Here is a 21857-nt window from a genome sequence, read left to right as displayed (position 1 = left end):
CTGTAGCCTGTTCTGTGAAAATTTATGTAAATTCTTTTTTTATGCCAAGACTACTTCTAAGTGTGCACAGACAGGGAATGGATATGCACACATCATACACTAGAAGCAAGCAAACAGCATTTTGTGAAACAGAAAACTTACAAATTAATTAATAATCAATTTATAATCTCTCTGAATGTGGTTGGTTTTTTTGCTTTTTTTTCTGTTTTAATTAAAGCAGATGTCAGGTATTGTACTTATTGAAAACCCAGTTTCTACCCATAAAATAGTGATGTCCTTGTGTCCTTGATTATGTGACCACAACCAGTTCCTTAGTTGTAAAATACAAATAGAAGGACTAAGATAGATGTTATAAATTAATCCAGGTTGGTTATGGATTAAGGCTAACCAGGTTCTGACATAGAAAATACCTGAAAAAATATTTTACAACACTATAATTTTGCAATTACAAACAAAACCCAAGAAAAATAAACCTTAAGCATCTGCTAAAACAGGATCTGGTCTATTATATAGGAATGTTTGATTAGCCTTTTCACCTGACTGAATTTTTAATCCTAATACTTTTGGAGGTTTAAGGCATTAATAGAACAACTTGTTATTGTTATTTCTGTTTTGATCCCTTAACAGAGCATAATATCTGTATTAATATAAATTCAAGCAACATGAGATGCATGGAATTTTACCAATGAAGTAATGGTCATCAATAGGCCATGCTGGCATAACACTAAGAATGAAAGAGAAATAGAAGTTATTAACTAATATTGGTCTTGTACACAAACTTTAAACTAGGCTGAATTAAGAAAGTAACATTTACTTGATAGAATTTTTTTTGTTTGTTTTTTCTGCCAATATACCAAATTTCTTGATTTTTACAATATATTTATGCAAACAAATAGCCATTTTCCTACCACTGGTATCCCTGATTCATGCCATATATTCAAGAAGCTATCGTTTTCCAATGAAGGAAAAAATGGTAATTCATTAACACTTTCATGAAGATACAGGTTGCACTTTTAAGGGAACAGAATTAGTAACGTAATAAGTGACTATTCGAGCTCATTGTGAATAAACCCAGAGCCAACTACTTGAATATCTTGTTCCAAGATGCTCTTCAAAGGCCTGTGCTTATTCCCAGCTAATGATTCTGTATGGAAATAACCCCTACAAGTGAGGTTCAAAGTTCTACAAGTAAGAGTTCTAAGATACGAGGCATTCTGTGTCTTATTTGCTTCAGAAAAGTGTGTTAGGAATACAGTTTGCTAGTAAGTGAAAGCCTTATAATAAAAAAATCTCATCTTTCTGCATAATGAGCAATTTTTTTGACCTGCAATGTAAACTGGTTTGGGTTAGGATATGTTTGTAGTCGCTTAAAAAAATATCATGTAACTCCCACTCCTCTTTTTTTCCTTTATGACAGGTTCATCTCACTTCGTGTATATCTCCTCCAGTGAATCTAATCAGCTTTTAAAAATAATGATAAATGCACTATAACAAAAGTAAACACATTTCAAAATCTGAAATTCATTCAAATGACACTTACAGAACACTAGCCTTAAGTTTCCTTAAAAAGAGAGAGATAATGGAAATTGTCTGTGTAGGTTTCTGTTTGCCAGCAAAACTCCAAATTTTTAAATTTTCCTATCTTCCTGATCAACAGCTCATGTTGTTAACCTGTCCTCTGGAAAAAGAGGGAATTATTGTGAAGCCCATATTCTTCCATTTCCACTCTTATCGTCTAACACTGCCAAAGTGAACAGCACTTCTATACACACCTGTACACTGTCTCAAAGCCTGTTTATCCTCACAAAAAAATAAAGGTGACAGTCCAAGCTGAGAGCTTCCCCTTTGCAGTTCCCACCCAGCCCCAACTTCAGCTCCTGAGCATGGCCATGTCCCAGCTTCCCTGCAAACCACAGCCCCAGCACTGCTTGGCTGCAGAGCCTCTTGCTTGGCCAGCTCAGCCATCAGGTTCTGCCATTACAAAACTGAAGAACAGATCTCTTTGCACTCACACTTCAAGATATCAAAGACTCAATAAATTTTGCCCCAGGCAGTTTTTGAAATCACCTGTCTGTCCTAAATTCTAATTACAATGCTCAGGGCAGCATGCTAAATTAGCTTTGAAGACCAACTTGTTTTAAGCACTTAAAACAGTTTCCCACATTGAAGAACTAGAAAGGCAGGTGCAGTGGAAAATTCTGCTATAAATCCATTTAAATGCACATTAGATTTTATATGGGCCAATATGCCCACCAAATCTGTGCCTGAGAAATTCTACTGCCTTTCCTGCCAGGTCAAAGAACTTTTCCAAAGGCTGAATTTGGCCAACATCTCAGCCTGCCCCTTTACCTGAACTTGCATCTGCCTGAAAAAAGGCAGAGAGTAACAACTTCTCTCTGAGATTGGTTCCACAGCTCTTGCATAATCCAAAAAGCTTCCCCTGTACCACAAAGCTTTAGGTCACCTGATCAATTTTCAGGTGATTTAGAATACTATGCTAAAAACCCAGTGGGCCCAAGTATAGATTCTAATTTGAGAGACGACCATACGGACAAATTTTCATCAAGAAGGGAGGTGTTCTTCAATCAGTCAAATGAATAGTAATAATTTTTCAAGGGAAAATAAGATCGATCTTAGAATTAAAAAGTAGAGGTGTGTGGGAACTAGGAAAGCACCTGGATTTGTGCTTTGTTGGATGTTTGCTGTGGAAACAATCTGCTCAACTTTAACAACGGCTGACATCACTGAGAAAATTCCCAGCCATCATTTCACAACTAGCTTCTCTTTGCTGATTTGTTGTTTGTTTATTTTTTTAAATACTGAGTTAAAATTTTTATGCTTCTGAGTAATTATAAAGCGAGAAGGAAAATCCTCAAAGTGGGAATACTGAGGAGCTGTAATTGGGCCATGCAGATACCCTATTATCTACACTGCTTTTTTTTTTCTTTTTTGCTTTAATTTCTGAATGGCAAGTTTCAGTGCTGTTGAAAGCCAGCCAAATATTCAAGGTGGTATGAAACATGTAAAAACATTACTTTTTAACAATGCCGAGAAACAGAATGGCACCATTTTAATAGCCATATGTCATAAAGACTATTTTTATTTAGGAAAATCTATTTTAATTTAAATATCATAAGCCCATGAGCTATAACAAACAATATTTTTTTTCCATATGCTTGGAGTTATTGCTAAGAAAACTCCCATCTCCTCCCCCTCCTTTAGAAGTCTGAATATCCCTGTGTGTTTATGAGCGTGTGTCTGTTTACGGTGATGGAAGGAAACCACTAAACTCCATTAGTTAATGCAATGGCAAAATACCAAAAGGGAGGTCTTCCCTTGGGGTTGCTTTTTATCCCATATCTTTCACTAGTCCATTTTCCATATAATCCCCTTGCAACTGCCCTCCACAGCAAGCTGCTAGTGGTAACTGCATCGACCCAGATGAAGTGGAAAGTTGCTATAATTCCTTTCATCTGTACTTTTCCTGAATTCACACTCTGTATGGTTTGAAGCAAAGTTCCCTTTACCAGGTGCTAAGAAATGGAAATCTGAGTGTGCATTTGTGAGCACTGACCTGGTCTGGGTATTGGAGGGGAATTACAGGCTCCCTAATTCCTTGAGCAGCATCACCCACAATGAGCTTTGAGGACCAGATTTCTCTTGCACCTTTTCCAGTGCAGAACACCAAGGAAACAAGTTTGTGTGGGGGGTTCTGTTAGGTTCTTGAAATTTTCATTTAATTATTCATTAAAGCCTGCAAACAGCTATCTATAGTGAAATTGACATTTAGTTTCTTAGAGTATTTTGAATTTTCTCTTAAAATAGCATTTAGGAGCGTGAGTGTGCCAATTTATAGTTACTTCAGATACAATTATGATTATACATATCTGATACTCCACAAGAATTCAGTGTTAAATTGTAGATGGCAAACATTGCTCACATTGGATTGTGCTGTGAGATACAAAGGATCACAGTGAAAGAAACTTTTTTTTAATAAGGCTTTTCCATAACCATTAAATGTAAAGGAAATCTATTATACGCTCACCAACACTTTACTTGAAGCAAGCAGAAAGCCACCCTATATGCTTAAGATGGAATTTCCTTTTCTGAAGAGGTTTTACAAATAAATTAGCCTGGCCCTTGAACTAGGAAGAATAATATATGCAACTAAACTCATCATGCAATTTAGAAAAGTCTGAGAGGAAACAGTGTAATTTACATTAAAGAAACTAAATGTTTAATAAACCAGTAAAAAAACCCAACATAATCAGTCATCTGTTGAATTAGGGAATTCTACTAAAATTCACATCTATTTCTATTTTTAGAGTTGGGATATAGTGTAAACCAAGAGCTGTATTACTAGCAAAACTACCTTTCAGTAAAACACAGGCAAACAACGAAAAACCTCACAATAACCAGTCCAACCATTATATTTGTAATTCACTTTTCTTCACAGTGGAACATTGAAAGTAATGAGAAACAAAGCAGAGCCCTTAGGTAAAAACCTATTTTTTTTCTGTCCTTAAAATTTCCTTAGAATCCTACTTAAAATAGACAGCTTTTAGGAAGGAGGGTGTATGAAAACATGATGGTCTCTTCACCTTTATCACCAGCTCAGCCTGGGGCTTGGAACAGTCCTAGAAATGGCTGAAATTCCGGAAATCCATGAAATTCTGAAATCCATGAAATTCTTTTTTTGTACAAAGTGTAGATACACACAGGGCTCAGTGGTGGCTCCTGTGGGCTGGGACCCTGCACCTGCAAAGGTCTCCCGTCCCCAGCAGCTGGGGCACAATGTCCCAGGCCCAGAGCCAGCCCTGGGTGGGGGTCAGATCTTTGCTGCCTGGCTGTGGGAGCAGAGGAATCCCAAATTGCCAGCAGCACCTGAGGATCACAGCCCTTTCCCACACAGGCACTGTCATTCCCCAAGCAGACAATTATAATTATGATTTCTACACCAAACAACACAATTTGGTACAAGCCTTGTCTGGTAAAAGGACATCTTCCTAATCTCTCTGGATCCAGTCTGGTGCTGTTTACATGGAACTCTTCAGAATTATTATTAAACATAAACTAAAGTTGCTCTTCTAAACCAAACATCTTTGAACTTCACTCAGGCCCCCTCAAACAAACAAGCTGTTTTGAAAATTATTTCCAGGGCGATGCCTGTTGCCATAGAGATGACATTAAGTGAAAAGGACAAAAAATATAGAGGGTGATAAACTGCATGGTTGGATGACACACTTGACTTCCAAGCCTGTGTTCAAAGAAGGCATACATGCCAAGATTTTTTTATGAAAGACAAAATTAAAATGTATCGCTATCAAGCTGGAACTGACAAGGTATTGTGTGGTGGCTGTTAACATAGTGCTCCATATATTTATTGTTTGTCATTTTTCTGGCCCTGATAAAGGTCTTTTAGAGCTGTAAATCATACCATTAAATCTGCCACTAGAAACAGAGGCTGTTTGGAGAATGAAAAGACGAAACTGAATCACTACTTACAGGTTTCTGCTTCATGACAGACCTTAACTATCACATCAGAGATGACATTTATTCTCTGAATTTGGCACTTTTTCAAACACCACACTGTTGGCTTATGACCTAAATTAAGAAAAAATTCTCTTGAAGAGTAGGCTCTTTACCATGGTGATGTATTGTACATACACAATATTCAGTTGTGTACATATAGCTGAAGACAATATGAAGTTATTCACAGGTTTAAAAATACTGGTTTACTCACAACAAACATTTCTACTTAAAAAATTAGTCTTCTATCCACATGTGATGATCTTGATTGGTATTAGTTCCAAAAAAAAAAAAAAAAGAAAAGCAATAAAGCATTTGCTTTTGTTCCTTCCTGAATACTTTGATCAACACTTTCTAAACAAAGGCTTAGAGACACCTAAGCAGAGAACAGACAGGAATAATACAAAATAATACAAATATTGATAGAGATCAGATGGGAAAAATATTATGTATTTCACACAGTGGAAAATACTTTAACACTCTTAATATAGAACTGCTTTACTAATCTAGACCACAACAAGGACCATAATCCACATCACCCAGGCACAACATCCTGTCTGAACCCTGTGCCAAATGAGAGAAGTAAAAAAACCAATCAATCAAAAAAGCCCCAAACACTCACAACAACAACAAACTTCATAAAACACAGCCCAGATTCTTAGAACCTTTTAGAGTAACTTCTAATACACACTTCCAAAATGGGAAATAAGCAAAGAGCCTCTTGGAAGCATCAGCCCATTAAATGGCAATTTTTGTCAATGCAGGACTTCACTTATATTAACAGCTGAAATATTATTGTACTTCACACAAATGTATTTGGTAGAAGGTACAGAGAAGAAGGGCAGACCTGGAGAACAGGTAGAGAACATTCAAATCTCTGGTAGAAGCATGGACATGGAAAATATGACTGCATGTAGAGCCAGCTCATTAAAGGAGACAATTCTGCAGGTAGGAGACAGGTAAGAGTCCTCTTAGACATCAGCAAAGCTTTGCACATCTTGTGCCCACCCAAAACAGCACCTTTTACGAACACATATCTGCAAAATTCTTGCTAAGTTTCCACTAATTTTCACTGTAACCCTTTAAAGATTTACTCTGCATGTCTGAAAGAAAAGTACATTATATCACTGCAACACAAACAGCAGGACCACAGAGAAGCCCAAGCCAAGATGGAGTGGTGTCTGGGTATAACACATACTTGATAATGATTAGAAACAAAACATGTAATCAAGTAAAGTAATTCTGCCTGTAGTTTATTCTGAGAGCTCCACAGAAAGTTATTACTAAAAATCCAAGTTTAATCTTGCTGAGAAAAAAATCTGTAATTAACTCAATATCAGTTATTGAAAGTTAAACTATGAGGATGCCTTTGATATTGAACATGCTGCCAGAATGTTGCATGGGTGATAAGAACTGCTGCAGGCACAGCAGGACAAGCAGCTGTGTGCTTAGAAATCAGCATCTTTTTGAACATCTGACTATAACAAGGCACCCTTTATGGCCTACTTCTATTAATGAAACTTTATAAATTTTTTATTGGATTTGACAGTTAAAATTAAACAAATAAACAGCCTGTTGCAGCATGAAACCACCTGATTTTATCCCCCTTGTGAATCAATGACCTTCTGTAAATAAGCAGAAGGTTAAGAAAGTGGATTACATAACAAAGCATCTCAGGTTCATTTGTTTGCACACAAAATTGAATGTTCATATTTCATTCAAAATTCTCCTTGGAGAAAAAAAATAATTCTTCATAGCATAATATTCAATAGTTTTCAGGGAATTGGTGAAATACGATCACTCGATCACCTGCACTTCCTTTACTTTCCCAGGCCATTAGAAAAGATCTTTATTTCTTTTAGTCCTTGAAATTCTTCTGGAATATAATCCTAGAGTCAGCTTAAGTGTAATTAATACTAAGGTCTTCTTTTTAACTTGAGCAACAAGGGGAAAACATGGCTATTAAACAATTTCTACTGGTGTTTGAATGTATGAGATATTTTCCCAGTCTTTTTTTCCTGTTTTAGCAAAGAAAAAGCCTTCTATTGCAAAGCTAAATATATGTGCGAGCTGCGCATAGCACAGTTTGGAGGGAAATATATCACTAAAGATACACCTCAACTCTCTGAGAAAATCTAATTTATTTGCATAATTAGGAAATTTAATGGTCAATGTCCCTTAAGGAGGGTACATGGTAGCACCTGAATCTCAGCACCCTGATAGTTTTGCCCTGCTCCTTACCTGGACATTTATTCAAAAAAGTGTCATAATGCCTTATCTAGCAAACAGCACTTTGCCACTGAAATTGAAGAAAGGGACTGAACTAATTAAAGGTAAAATCTCTTACAAATACAGAGCATAGAAGGAAAAAACTGCAGCTTTTTCTGGAGTTTTCTCACTCATTGGTTAGGGGTGACATTGATAGTGCATTCTGCTGCCTACTCACATTTAAAAACATTATATAGCTTAAAGATAAACTGACAGATGTTTTAACCTAAGTGGCATGCTTTTATGTCAAGAAGTTGATAATCAGTAATCAATGTTATGAAGGAAAAAAAAAACAAAATTATCACTGGAATTAAATGATTCTGGCCTAGATGTGTCATCCTCATCACTGAATGAACAAAGTATCTTTCTAGATAGAAGATATTAGTGAGAGAATCTACATATTTACTTAGTGTTTTAAAGAAATGCTAGTTTGAATGAAAATCAATTTTCAGAAAGTCTTGGCAAAACATCTACACAAATCCCAGGTTCCACTTAAACTCTCATCTTGAAATAAATTACTGCAAATAAAATTTATTTTAACTAAACTTTTAAACAACATATAAAAGTAATAATAATTAAATTTGTAAATAAGCTTCCTTTGCTGTAGATCTGAAAGGGGCCAGTAATTCTGAAACAGCTTCTGAAATCTCACCTCTTTTGTAGTCTAATTGGTCACATCAGTAAACTGCTGGGTGAGTGCTTTAAAAGGATGCAGAACAGGAATAGAAATACAGCTTTATGGGAAGTGAGGTGTGAGGCCATTAAATGCATTCACTACATCAGAATGTTTTTAATCCTACTGACCAATTAAGTAAAAGGCATCTTAGAGCAAGTAAATATAATGTTAGAGCAAGTAAATATAACGGCCCTGTTGCTGACTGTAATAACAGACATGGTCAATGTGATAAAATGTGGACATTAATTGTTAATTACTTGATGAAATATTTCTTAGTGACAAAGTCTTGAATGCTTCTCCAAGTCACATTAGAGGAAAGAAAAAGAATGAGCAGGCCAGTCCAAAACAATCTGAATAGTAATTTTTTAAAATCCCAGTCAAACCAAATGAGTGGATTTATTTCAAGGAAAACTACATTGTTAACTTTACTGCCCATTTCTGAACAACATGATTCTTTACTTTGAATACTACATGACTATTTCCTACTAAAACTATAAATTACACTAACTTCAGCTCTTTATTTCAATGTCAAAAATTCCAGACCTCACCTGCAATTGATGCCATGCATTGGGTCTATCAAAAGCATTTTAAGCACGTTTAACTTGGTTGAAATTCCTACCTCGTTTATGCCTATTTTAAAGAGCATTTCTTGCCACTAATTAAACTTCCTACAGTATTTCTAAGTTCCTAATTTAACAATGTGAATTAATTAGATCTCAGCTCTAGTCCCACATTCCTTTAATACCACTTCGTCTCCCTTCAGCTGCTCCACATGGAAGGAGGAAGAATATGTACTTTGCTTTGTTCAGCAATCTGAGATCTGTTAAAAGAAAACCCTGTAGAATATCTGCTTCTATTCAAAAGTAAAATCCAGCTTTAGTGGCTAAATAAAATACTTGGAGAGTAAGGTTAAGCCATTTGTGGTAGCTTTAAAAATCAGAAACAGCAAAACAGCACATTTGGGATATGTAAACATCAAATTCAGAGTATAAATGAAGCATAACAAGCTTCCAAAGATGCTTATGGAATAGAGACTAGGCCTAGTTTACATAATATCAACTGCCTAGCTAGTTTGTTTTTAAGATGTGACTTAACTCAGGAATTTGACTAAACAAACAGCAAGGGATTCCCTTCAGAGATGAACTATGAAATAATTTGCTTTCCATTGTTCAATTACCTAAATACAGTTACTGTGTAATTGATCAGCATGAGCCATGTTTGCATAAACCTGAGATGGATCAATGTCAAACTCCAACTCTGATAACTCCAAACTTTGTGACATGACACAGTAAAAAAATGTAAACTTTTAACCTCACCACCCCAGCAGTCTCAGTGCTGCAGCTCTGCTGTTTAACAGCTATTTGTATAAGGGAATAAATATTTATTGTCCTATGTATATGTGGAACATATACTCATGACTTACAGCCTTATACTAGAAATTGATCACATCTGCTCTTCACTGTTTGCAGTTATTAATACATGCCATCTTAATAATGAAAAACATGAATTTGAATTCATACATGGACAGTAAGTATATGGCTTTTAGGGTTTGGGCATTTCAACAAAACATTTCTCCATAATTGATTGAGTGAAAGGTCCCTGATTAACCCGTATTGAACATTAATGGCTCCCTAGTTATAAAGAATATCCTAAAGTCTTGGTCTGAAAGACATGGAATAGTGGAGAGATATAGGAGAATATAAGGAAAAAGAAAACAAAAAAATCTAATCAATTTCTTTCCATTGTCTTATTAGGGGTTTTCTGACTGCTTACTTTCAAGTTTATTAAAAGGTTTGCTACTTTTTATCTAGTTCAGTAAAAGAGATTCCCCCACACACTTCCTCACAGAAAGTCCACCAAACTACAGCCTTGTGGTTTGAGGGGAAATAAGACATTTAGTCCAGCCTAGCCCAAAGCAGGCAGACAGACTGCTTGGAGCAGCCTTCCCATTTTTAAGATTTGAAATCCTAATGGCTGTAGAATGCTGAGCAGATTGCACTGAGAACTCTATTCTAAGTGCAAACCCAGCTTGAAATGGGATATTCAATAGGTCAAAACAAGGAACTTATTTTACATTTTAAATGAGACACAGTTGTCCTAATTTTCATATAAGTGAATTTTAACACCAAAATCATCACTTGAGCTGATGATCAGGACTGACAAGTATAATGAAGTACGTCTTCATTTTATACATTACTTCATGAAAGACCTGGTATGCATCTATAAATATGAAAAATGTTAACTTACAAGAATATTCCTGTGAGTATTTAATAAAACTGTTTACTCTGTAAAAATCTTTCAGAATTTGCAGTAGAGATGGAACTGTAGACCACCAACTTGAGAAAAGTGTTAATACAAGAGAAAGTATTACGTCCATGTCTAAAGACAGCACAAATTTAGCAACCTCTGAAGGTAATAAAAGAACTATTGTAATTCTGTTTTTTAGAACTTGTTGCGTTACTTAGTAATGTTTTGCAGGACTAAATAACAAGCCATGTAATAAGCATTACAGAAAAGTGTTTTAAGTGAAGTGATGTACTCACTGCCTGCTTAGTTATGCTTAGACTTGCCTCCTGCTATCAACAGGAACAGTACACATGCATTTTTCCTCAGAAGAGAGGAAAAATTATATATTTGAGGGAAGTGTATGAACCACCACTACCTTTTGAACTGGTCTTTGGCCATCAAGACCATTAAATAGTAATGTTAAAGCCTGCTGGAGACTGGAACTTCCAGGTCCACACTCTGTCTCATATCAAACACAGATAAGTGGTCCCCTGTAATTTTTATGACTACGGTGTCAAAAGTCTTCCATTCAAATTGCAATAAATATTGCAATGAAGTCTGAAAGCAGGGCCATTTGTACTTGCTTGGGGCTGAGAATTAAGATAGCCTGTTTCCAGTTAGACAGTCATTAGAAAGATCTAACATCCATGCTAAATGGCTTCCTGTTCTCTGTACTTAAAACCAGTTTTAGTAAAATTGACTTCCTGAACTTTTTCTTATATCTTCACCAATATATGAAGTTGAATTTTACACTTTTCTTTAATCATGGGTCCTTCATAGACTGTTCCCATAGAAAGAATCTTACTTCAAATTCATTAAGAGTCCCTGCAGGTAGCTCTCTATACTCTTATGTTGACCCAAAGCCCCTTATACCAATATACAGCACAATGTAGAAATGTGCTACTAAAGGCTTTGGGGGACAAAAATGTGGTATATCCTTTTTTTTAGTAAAATACAGCTGCTGCAGTTTTATTTCCTCCCTTACCTCTCAATTTCAATTATTTCAGTGGGAAGAGACAGAATTTTAATTTATCTGTTAACAAAAATAAAGTAATTTGTCTCAAAGGGAGGCTCCACCTTCCTGTTCCAGGTCCTGCTAAAGATTTTAAGACTTTGTGCTGATGGCATACAAGTATTTTGATATTTAACTCCCGTTAAGTGCCTACAAACCCCCATTAAGACAGACTCTGAGGAATTATTTTGTGGGGGTATGAACAGAACTATTTAAGAAAAATGAAGCAGAAACATGATTGCAAGCAAGGTCCATAGGCAGAAGTTCTGTGTCTAAATGCACTGTGGATCTGTACCAAGGTATATCCCAGCAACAAAAAATGCAAGTTAAGAAAGTATTATTAGTTTATTCTAAGGATTTTTTTTTTAATCCCTCTTATTTTAGGTAAAATACTTTGGAGACTTGACAGTGAAAGGTGAATGCAATAATCGTTAAGTTATTTAGTAGTTTGAGCAAAATTTTTTTCCTGATCTCCATTTCATGCTTTGCCTCACATTGCAGACTCAGCCATGGAAGGTTTTGCTTGGTTTGGGTCCTCCAAATTTTTTGTCCCTGTAGCATAGTTGAAGTGTTCCAACAGCTAATCTGTTCTGCCAAGGCAACCTTGTAAAATGCAATAACATAATATTACTTTGAATAAAACTGATATATTATTCAGGAAGTTTTTATTGCATGTATACATAATTAGATTTACAGTACGTGAAGAATTATTGCACCCCTTATTTTCCATCATTATTGGTGCCTTTGCAAATATTTCTTGAACTATGGTACTCCTCACCTTGTGTATATCCTTTAAACAACTGGTCTATCATCCAGTACACAACTACAGAAATTTCTCCTTCACAACCTAAAAAATCTGTCTAATCTTCTCTTGAAGCCACCATATACAAAGCAGAAAAACACATCAGCAGTGTTATCACTTCTCTCTTTTTCTGTAATATCATCTGCACAACAAAACTATAAAAAAGTAAAAGCTTTGAACATGCTGCACAACATCACTGCTAAATTCTTCAGAGCTCTGAGTATGAAAATGCCATATTGTACATATTTATTTTGAGAAAAATCTGTATCTTATATAGCCATACCTATCTATATTGAGATAGCCTTATGCTGTGTAGTTGCATATTATTAAAAAGTAATAAATTATAAATGGTGACAACACGAAGCTTGAATATTTGTCTACTTGAAAGCACAAATTTCTCAGGCAATCATCTTCTAGAACTTTGAAAAATAGAACAATGCCCCCTCCAAATTACATGCAATTGCGCAACTGAAGAATTTGGTTTAATCTGAAGAAAGGTAATATAGGTATTTTTTTGTCAGCAAATAATTGACTTCATGAGCTCTTATTTCAAAGAAATTTCTCTGCTGTGGTACAGTCCCAGCCTTGTTAGTCAGCTGTGATGAATATTAAACATAATGGTACTGCACAGATTATGCTGTGACAACCAACAAATATGCCAATTTTCTTCTAGAAAAATATTAGCCAAAGATAAAAAGACAGAACTGGAAACAGTGCCCTCCCTTCAGTTTGTGATTCTTGTGGTTTGTATTTTAGGATCTTTTCCATTTTGTTCTTAGTCACATCAGCTCCCATTACCAAATAGGGAGATGCATTGACAAACTTGCAAAGAACTGTTTTCAGGATGAATAAATGATGAAATTGCTTAGAGACATGAGAGTTGTAAAAGAATAAATAGGCAACTTTACTAGAAGTCCTGTGTCTAAACCAAATTTAATCCATCCCACAATTAAAAGGCTTTATTCAAGAATACTTAGCCACTACACTTAAAGTTATCATAAATCCTTCTAAAATCCACATACTACATTTGTTGTTACTTGAATCATGAGAAAGATATCTCACATTAAATTACTACCAATAAAAATTATGCCTTTTGCTAAGTGTTTAATAAAAAGACAAGTTCACAATGTTTTCTAGACTACCATTTTACTTTAGTACACTCTAATTAAAATGAGGAATAAAAAATACAGCTTCTGTATTAGCAAGAAGCAATGTGTAGTTCCTCACATTTACACAGTTGCACATACCTTCAACTGCCTCTAGAGCTGAACTTATATTTTAGACCACTACACAGAATTTATTAGGTTGGAAAAGGCCCTTAAGATCATTGAATCAAACTATAAAAATAAAGCAGAGAAGTGGTGCATGAAGATTTATTATGCCAACAAGGAAGAGACATGAATTGTATCATCTGAAGGAAAGTATTTCTATAGATTTCCAAGGCACTGTATATTCCTTGGCTGTAGGAAGGAAGATTCCTGTTCTTGAATAGGGGAGATGTTGACCTTAGACATGGAATTCCAACTCAGCAGAGATTTAAGACTGTGGCAACAACAAAATTTATATGCAGAAGGGTATTTTACACAGAAAGGTAACTGATATCACTGTGTTCCCTTGTGCCTGTCTCCAAGAGAGCCCACACCACTTTTCCAGAAGAGCAAGTAGGGCAACAAGGCGTCCCTGGACTCATGCTGGATATTAATACTGACTTATTTGAATTGCTATGGAGTTGATGGGCATGTCCCACCTCACAGAAAAATCACCCCTCTCAAGGCAGACACTGGAGAGCCTTGGCACAGGGAGACTTTTCTCCTTGTTTTGAAACAAAAATGCACCAACAACTACCATAATTTACCAGGAAATACAGTCCTTATTCTGATAATTCCAAATTCTAACACACAAATTTGTCAACACCAGCTCTTCTGTTTGATCTGGAAATGCCTGACAAGTAGTGTATGTCAAATCTATCTACCAAAAAAAAAGCCACCATGTACGCTAGATTTTAAAAGTTTTTAGCAAGACAGATGAGTTTGTTGCAAAGTCTGTGGAAAAACAAAACCTGAATGGGTCTGATCACAAAAGTAGAATTTAACTACATTTGAACCAAATTTAAGTAAATAGGCACTAATAAACAAAAGTATTAGTATTTACATGCTTTGAAATACTGTTTCTTTTCTGAAGGTCTACCCCAAAGGCTTCTTCAAGAATCCTTTATAAAGCCCAAGCACCTGATACATTCTCTAGAGAAAAGAGAACTTCTTCACCTAAAACCAACTTCCAGCTGAAGGGAATATCTGCTTTAAAATGCCAAAGCTCTTATGATACTTCTTGCATGAATACAAATTCTCAAATAAAATAATCTGGTTGAAAGTTTATATTGTATTTACATGTCAGCAACAGGCATCGTGGCTTGCTATTATAAATCAAGGGCAATCAATGCTATAGTATTGTCATTAATAAAATATGAGTCAATAGGCACAAACTTTTAATATAAGCCTAATTATGAGTGTCTCTTTGCATGAAACTAAAAATATTGAAAATGTTGACATTGGAGATGTGCCCTTGAACCAAAAGCCAAGTACAAGTCAATAATCTATTATGATTTTCATTTTGCAGAAGTGGTGCCATTATTTCAAAAGGTCTCAAAAATCAATTTAGCATTTAGTATATCTGTGTAATAATGACATCCTAATTAAAAATCCCAATCTGAATAGCAAAAAGGATAATGTTTAATCTCTAATCAATGAGCACTGAGAGAAGAAGCTATAGGTGCAATAACCTTTCTTAATGAGGTTTACTGTTTTTTCACAGATTACATATTCCTTCATATTTCTGATAGCCCTTCTCACACCCTGAAAATGTATGCAGACATTCTCCAACTAAAACCATAAATATGACTAAAAGTTATTTAGAGAAAAATAGCAAAGTAATAAAATAATCTTCTGCTCTTTACGGATTAAGCTGCCATATTACACAGGAATGTTGACTGATATTTTAGCACACAAGAACTCCACATTGATAAGCCATTTCGGAGTTAAGGTGATTGTTCACACAACTCTATAACAGCTCTTTCTAGATGAAATGCTCAAGATTATTTTTCTACCTATCAGTATCATGACATGGTATTGGAGAATTATTTCTCAATTAAAAGATATATCTTTTATTTCCTAATTATCCCTATTGATTTGAGACTGCAGATTCGGAATAGCCATCAAAAAACCAGAAATTCCAACACAAAGAAAATAAACTCACATAATGGTACGGTGTATGTCACAGTCAAGATGGCTACAACACTCAGAATATCACTACACAATTCCAGAAGGCTTTAAGCATTTCCCCAAAGAGAGAACACCTTACCTCATCAGAAGGCTTCAGGCAGCTACCCATACACGGAAACACGAAGTCACCTCACAAAGGCTGCAAGCAACTGCCCTTCTTGTTCTTTAGCCCAATCTTTTATCCCCTCCTGTTGATGCCCTGCCCCTGTGTGCCCCTCACTGTCCATGCCCTGCCCCTGTGTGCCCTCTGCTCCCTTTGGTGGTTGCTCAGTGCCCCTGGGCACTCCATGGCTCATTGCTGTCAGTGCTGCTCACCTGCTGCTCACAGCTGTGCCCATTGGGGATGAGGCTGGGCCAGCTCCATCCCAATCACCACAAACGGGGTACCTGCAACATAGCAATAAATATAATTCCTTACAAGTGATTATCAGTCCACTGGATAGCTGCTCAATTACCTGCGTGTCAAATGATTATCTGAGAGCCCAATTTCATCCCTATTACCCTTCCCCCATTACTTAGTTCAGCTAAATTTGGTATAGAATTGTTAACAGAATTTGAACCTGTGATTTACTTGGTTAATTTCCCACTAAGAGGTGCTGGAGTAACAGATGTCATGATTATTCAATCATTATCCTCATTTTACATTCATTCTTTCATGGCATTGTATAAGATGGGCACACTGGATATTCATTTCAGGAGTAGTTAAATAACATACCACTACAGCCTCTTGCAGTTCTCCTCATGGGTGAATAAACATTCTAATACATCAAACTGTTGCAGAGGTCTGTCAAATTTTGTCCTAGAAATGCTCAGATTTGTTCAAACACAATTTAAAACACATGGCAACATTTTCTATTCTATGGCTTTCAGTTACTTTGCAATGCAAGTTTAAAAAAAAACAATAAGTAAAAGTGCAAGAACAAACTCCCTCAAAGCTGCAATACAGCCCATTTTGAATGTTATTAACAAACTATCATTGGAGTTCTTTGGGGCTCGTGGCATCATCTGTACAAGCTGGAAGATCATTCTCCACAACATTTCCATGCAACTAAAATAGCAAGAAATTGTTCCCAAATTACTTTACAAACAGATCTGTGCTACTGAACACATCAGTAAAATGGTAACACAGCACTAGGGCTCCCAGAGCCCCACAGCTGAGAGTAGGGGCTCTCATTCTATATCCCCATCAGCACTACAGTACAACTTTACACTCAGATTGCCCAGAGATACATATGGAGATAGAAGAAGAAAAATAATAAAATGAGGTAACCACTTGGCCTGAGACCATTTGTGCATCAAACACTGAGATGCAATGTTTATAAGACCTCTGTGAACTTTGGGAGAAAAATAAAATCTTGCTTAATGCAACACACAAAACAGATCTATAGAGTAGTCCTTTCAATCAAAACAAACTCACTTGGTAACAATGAATGTTTTAAATTCACAGAGTACTGATCTGCACGTTTAATTTTCTGCCTTAAATGTGTACCAGATCCCTGAACCTACCCTCAGAGCCACTGAAAATCTTAGACATTTTAAGGTTTTCCTTAACACGGAAGCCATGTGTAGTACACAACAGGAATAAGGGATTTGTTATAGAGAAGGAAAGCAGTGTCAGTGCCCAGACTGCAAATGCAAAAGAATGCCAAATAGACCAAAAGCTACTAGCTGAGGTTTGGAATAGATCTTCTTCCTTCTTTCTTCCCTCTACCACTCTGGGACACTAAAACTTTTCAATACGTGCATACAAATGCATTGTGTCTTGTACTTGCTTTCTAAAATAGAGTTTAACTTCTATATTCAAGAAGCTTTTTATGCTTGAGAAATTACTATTTTTATATGCTATACCCTCAGGCTGTAGTACAGTATAATCTATACTTACGTGCTTTTTTCATGTAATGTGGTTGAAGCCAAAATGTGAGAGCTGCTATGAGAAAATTAAATAGAATAAAAGCTGCCATGTGCTCCACAATTAAAGGAAACACTAAGTAGCAGCAATGGGAATTAAACAGGACACTGTGTTATGCCAAATACCAAATGTGAAACCAAAATATCTGCCAAGTCTCCCCTATTTGTTACAATTTTTCCATATTTAGGTAAATTTACGTAATTATGTACCCTGCAGTGGTAATGGGACTGTGCTTTAGTCCTTTTGCAGCATATGCTCTTGGCACAAATATTCTTTTTGATAGGGAAAAAACCCAACTTGGCCAAGATTACATATGTTGATTTTATATTGGCATCCTGACTGTGCCTAACAGCTGGTCTTTAATGTAATGAAACTGTGTTGGATTTATTCAGTTAAACAACTCTGCAGACTATTTAAGCATATGTATTTCTTGTAGCTCCCTATGTTTTTGAATCTGCTTTGATTAGAGCACCAACAGTTGCACTGCTTTTCTTAACATTTGAAATGTACCTGTGAGCCAAATAATAAGTGTACTAAAGACTTAGTTTCTCCTTCTACTCTATGACCCCAATTTTAAACAGCATTGATCACATTCACAAATCTCTCATGACTTTTCCATATATCTGCTTTAAGAAGGTGTGAAATGAGCCTGTTCCTTCCTGGTATTTTTTCCACAATCTCTAAAGTGTTCAACAGTTTTATAGTAACAAAGATGTTCAAAGCATTTTCTTTTTGTGTGTGTGTATGCAGGAAAGACACTGTGGGAAAGGCACCACTTGTTTTGTGGGGTTTTTTTAATAGTTGAACCCAGGGTGATTTAGTACAGTACCACGTATATGAAATATTTTCCAGGCAGTACACCAGCCATGTTTCAAAGATAAGTCAGCCAAAGAAACTATTATTGCATCGTGTCTCCCAGTCCAAGACAATTGTTGACATGCAGAAATGCTGAAATACGCTCAATACTTCTGGGCATTCTCAGAAGAACCTTGAAGTCAGTAGCTGCTATTGAAACTGAAAACAGATTTTAAACTGCTGTCTCAGTAGTAATAATCACAATAATACATCCTGCAGAAATCTAGAAACAAGACCAGTCATGTGAGTTTAAATCAACTAAGGTCCTTTAAAAGAATGGGATAGACTGAGACTTATCAGTGCCCCAGTAAAACAGGCTGAGAAGTTCAGTCACACCTCTCAAAGGAGCTATCACTGCCTCCATTACATACTAACAAAGTCTCACATTTCTAAGAAAGAAACTTCTTCATAACGTTTGATCTCCCCTGCATAATGCACACCACCTAACCTCACTGTACAGGATTTCTAGTAGGATATTCTTTCTTTATTATTTGAAAACCTCATCTTCCTGAGGCCCTGACAAAAGTTCATTATACTTTACTTTCTTCCTCTAATGCATTCAGACAACACTTATTTATCTCACATTCTAGACTCCTGAATAAATTATGGGGAAAAACCCGTTTAACAATACAAACACCTATTCTCCTCAAAACAGTGAGATAAAAGTGCATTAAACATCTTCCCCCTTCAACACTCCAAAAAAAAACCAAAGGAAAAGTGAGCTGGTCTAAAGACAAATATAATGTAGATTCACCTCCACACTGTGCAGATCTTCACATGGTTTGGAGCGCTCAGACAACAGTCAGCCTTTATTTCATGTGAGGCAGCACCCACTCCACTTGCAAATGCCTGATGTTTTGCTTTCACTTATGTTCTTTGAAGGACTCTGACATTCACAGAAATTCTATCTTCTAAAATGATTTCTGCTGCAGGTTTCTCTTTATAAACCTCCAGCTGTCAGATCTAGCTGAGCAGTTTTAGAGCAGTCTGCAAGTTCCAATGGCAGTGGATGACCAGTGGTAGGGAACAGATCATTCACCAGCAGCCTGCTGATAAACTTCCAAGTCAATAGATGAATAAAGCCTTCAAGATCCTCTGTTAAATTCAGAACCCTCCAAATTAGAGATTTTAAGTGTATAAAATGACATTTTCAGTGAATTGAGATACTAATCTAAGCAACGTCAGCTCATTTACACTCTTTACACTCTACTTAAAGATCTGTAATAGTAAAAGTTAAAAAAAAAAAAGAAAATCCATTAATCCTTCAAGGGTGTCACATTAACCAATGCAGCTTTTTATTTTTATTTGAAGAGTAAGAAAAAAGAGTAAGTACAGGAGTACTTTAGCTTGTTTCAAAGTAGAATAAACTTCTTTTGAAAAATTTACCAGAACTACAGGAGGCCTTTAATTACCTCTTGTACTAGCACATGACACTCACACAGCACTTATTTTAGGAGAAATAGGAAATGGAATCTAAAGGTAAATTGTCTTATATTAGACACAAGTGTTGTACATCTTTGTATGAAGATTGATAATTTTATCTTACTTTATAGATTGCCCCTTTTATTTCTTATCTTCTGTTATTAATTTTCATTGGAAAAAAATTAACCTGAGTTCTGGTAGAAGCAGCTATTCACTTAAAGTAGTTTAGCATATCTACCTATACACTGTATTCAAAGAATTTTTCTGACAATCTTTTAATTGTAGCAGAAATCTGAGGGGTGGGTAGGGAAGGTTGTGAAGGAAACAGGTGAAGGAATTTTCATAAAACATTTTAGGAAAACTAAGAATCTTTTAGGGAAAGGAATGACTTTGTGACTTGCAACATAATCCTACAGTACTTCAGCAAAATAAAGCATCAATGTTTTTTGCATAAGAAATTAAAATGGGACCACTTCAATGCTACTTTATCTTTTCTGCAGAAACATAAATATCGGAATGCTGTTCTTAATTTAGTTAAAGTCTTCTAAGCATGGCCAGAAAAAAAAAAATCCAGATATTACCACTGGCCTTAAAATTTGATCCAACTTTTTAGTAGCAATTACTATTCCCATGACACCTAAGCAAGTTTAACAATTCATAGTAGCAAGCAACCTACAGATGCTTCTCGTCATGAGAATATTAAAAACAGAAGAAAAGATCATGGAATTTATTCATTAAGAAAATAGGCTGGCAATGAATTGAAGTGATTCAAAACTGCTTTTGGAGCTTTGATTTAAACATGAAGAACACATGGCAATTATGCACCTATTCAAATAACTTTCTTTTCTGTATCCATTCAGAATACCAGTGCTGGAGAACTGAAACACTTCACTTGTGTCCTTAACCTGGGTAACAAAACCACCACATGTTTTTATTGGTGAAGGGTTGGTTGTCTAAAAAAGGACTTCTCAAGGTAGAAGGTAACAGCATATCACAACCCAGACATATCCAGTAAACTAGATATCTATAACCATATTTACACAATGTTTAAAAAAGTATAAAAATATCAAGTATTGTAGAAGATTTTAAAAATAATGCAGGACAAATGAAATTTGGAAAGACTGTGTGGATTAAGCAATCATTGCATAGTCTTCCTTCCTTGGCTCTTAATTCACTAAAAAAATTGAAAGTTAGCAGAAGTTTAGATGAACTATGAATCTTTTCTCCCCTGGAATTTAGAAATTCCAACATGTCAGTATTGTAAAATTTCTGTTAAATATAATCAGTATATTTGAAGATTTTACTTCTCCCAGCCACCTTGGGAACACTGCTACCCTAATTGTTCACATTACAGAAAAAGCAACAATTCTGGGGTGCATCCTGACCAGTAGACATCTTTTCTAAATGAAAAAAACAATTAAATTAAAAACTCTAGACCTCACCTTTCAGTTAAGTCCTTTAACTTAGCAAATCTTGGTGACTTTTTGAATAGACTTTAAGCGTATTCTGATAATTTTTCCAAAATTTAGGCTAATGTAACTATGTTTGCAAATACAAATACAATAAAAGTGAGTGGCAAGTTATGAAAACCTTAACTGTGCCATTTCATCAAACTTACTGGTGTTTTTTTTAAGTTTTCAACTGCATCTATATTTAAATCCTCTTACTCTTTGACAATTTGTCTTAATACATTCTTAAGCATCCATAAAACATATGCAAGAATGTTCAAACAAGAAATTTATAGTTCTGCATATTAAGAGTTTTGTAGCAGTCAGGAACCATTTTAAAGTGGTTTTAAAGGTACATTTTAAAGTGACTGT

General features: G+C 35.6%; 1 long non-coding RNA gene across 1 annotated transcript in view; it reads right to left on the bottom strand.

The window, feature by feature from the left end:
* Positions 1-16026, bottom strand: part of LOC135452560 (uncharacterized) — a 109006-nt gene extending 92980 nt beyond the window's left edge. The window contains exon 1 of the long non-coding RNA XR_010441653.1: positions 15931-16026. This is a non-coding gene — a long non-coding RNA (uncharacterized LOC135452560). The remainder of the gene's footprint in view (positions 1-15930) is intronic.
* Positions 16027-21857: the final 5831 nt, after the last annotated feature.

This window comes from Zonotrichia leucophrys, chromosome 11 (assembly GCF_028769735.1).
Source record: "Zonotrichia leucophrys gambelii isolate GWCS_2022_RI chromosome 11, RI_Zleu_2.0, whole genome shotgun sequence".
In the NCBI taxonomy this organism is placed as follows: Eukaryota; Metazoa; Chordata; class Aves; order Passeriformes; family Passerellidae; genus Zonotrichia; species Zonotrichia leucophrys.
Note: the sequence above shows the minus strand (reverse complement) of the source record. Positions and strands in the feature narration are given on the sequence as shown.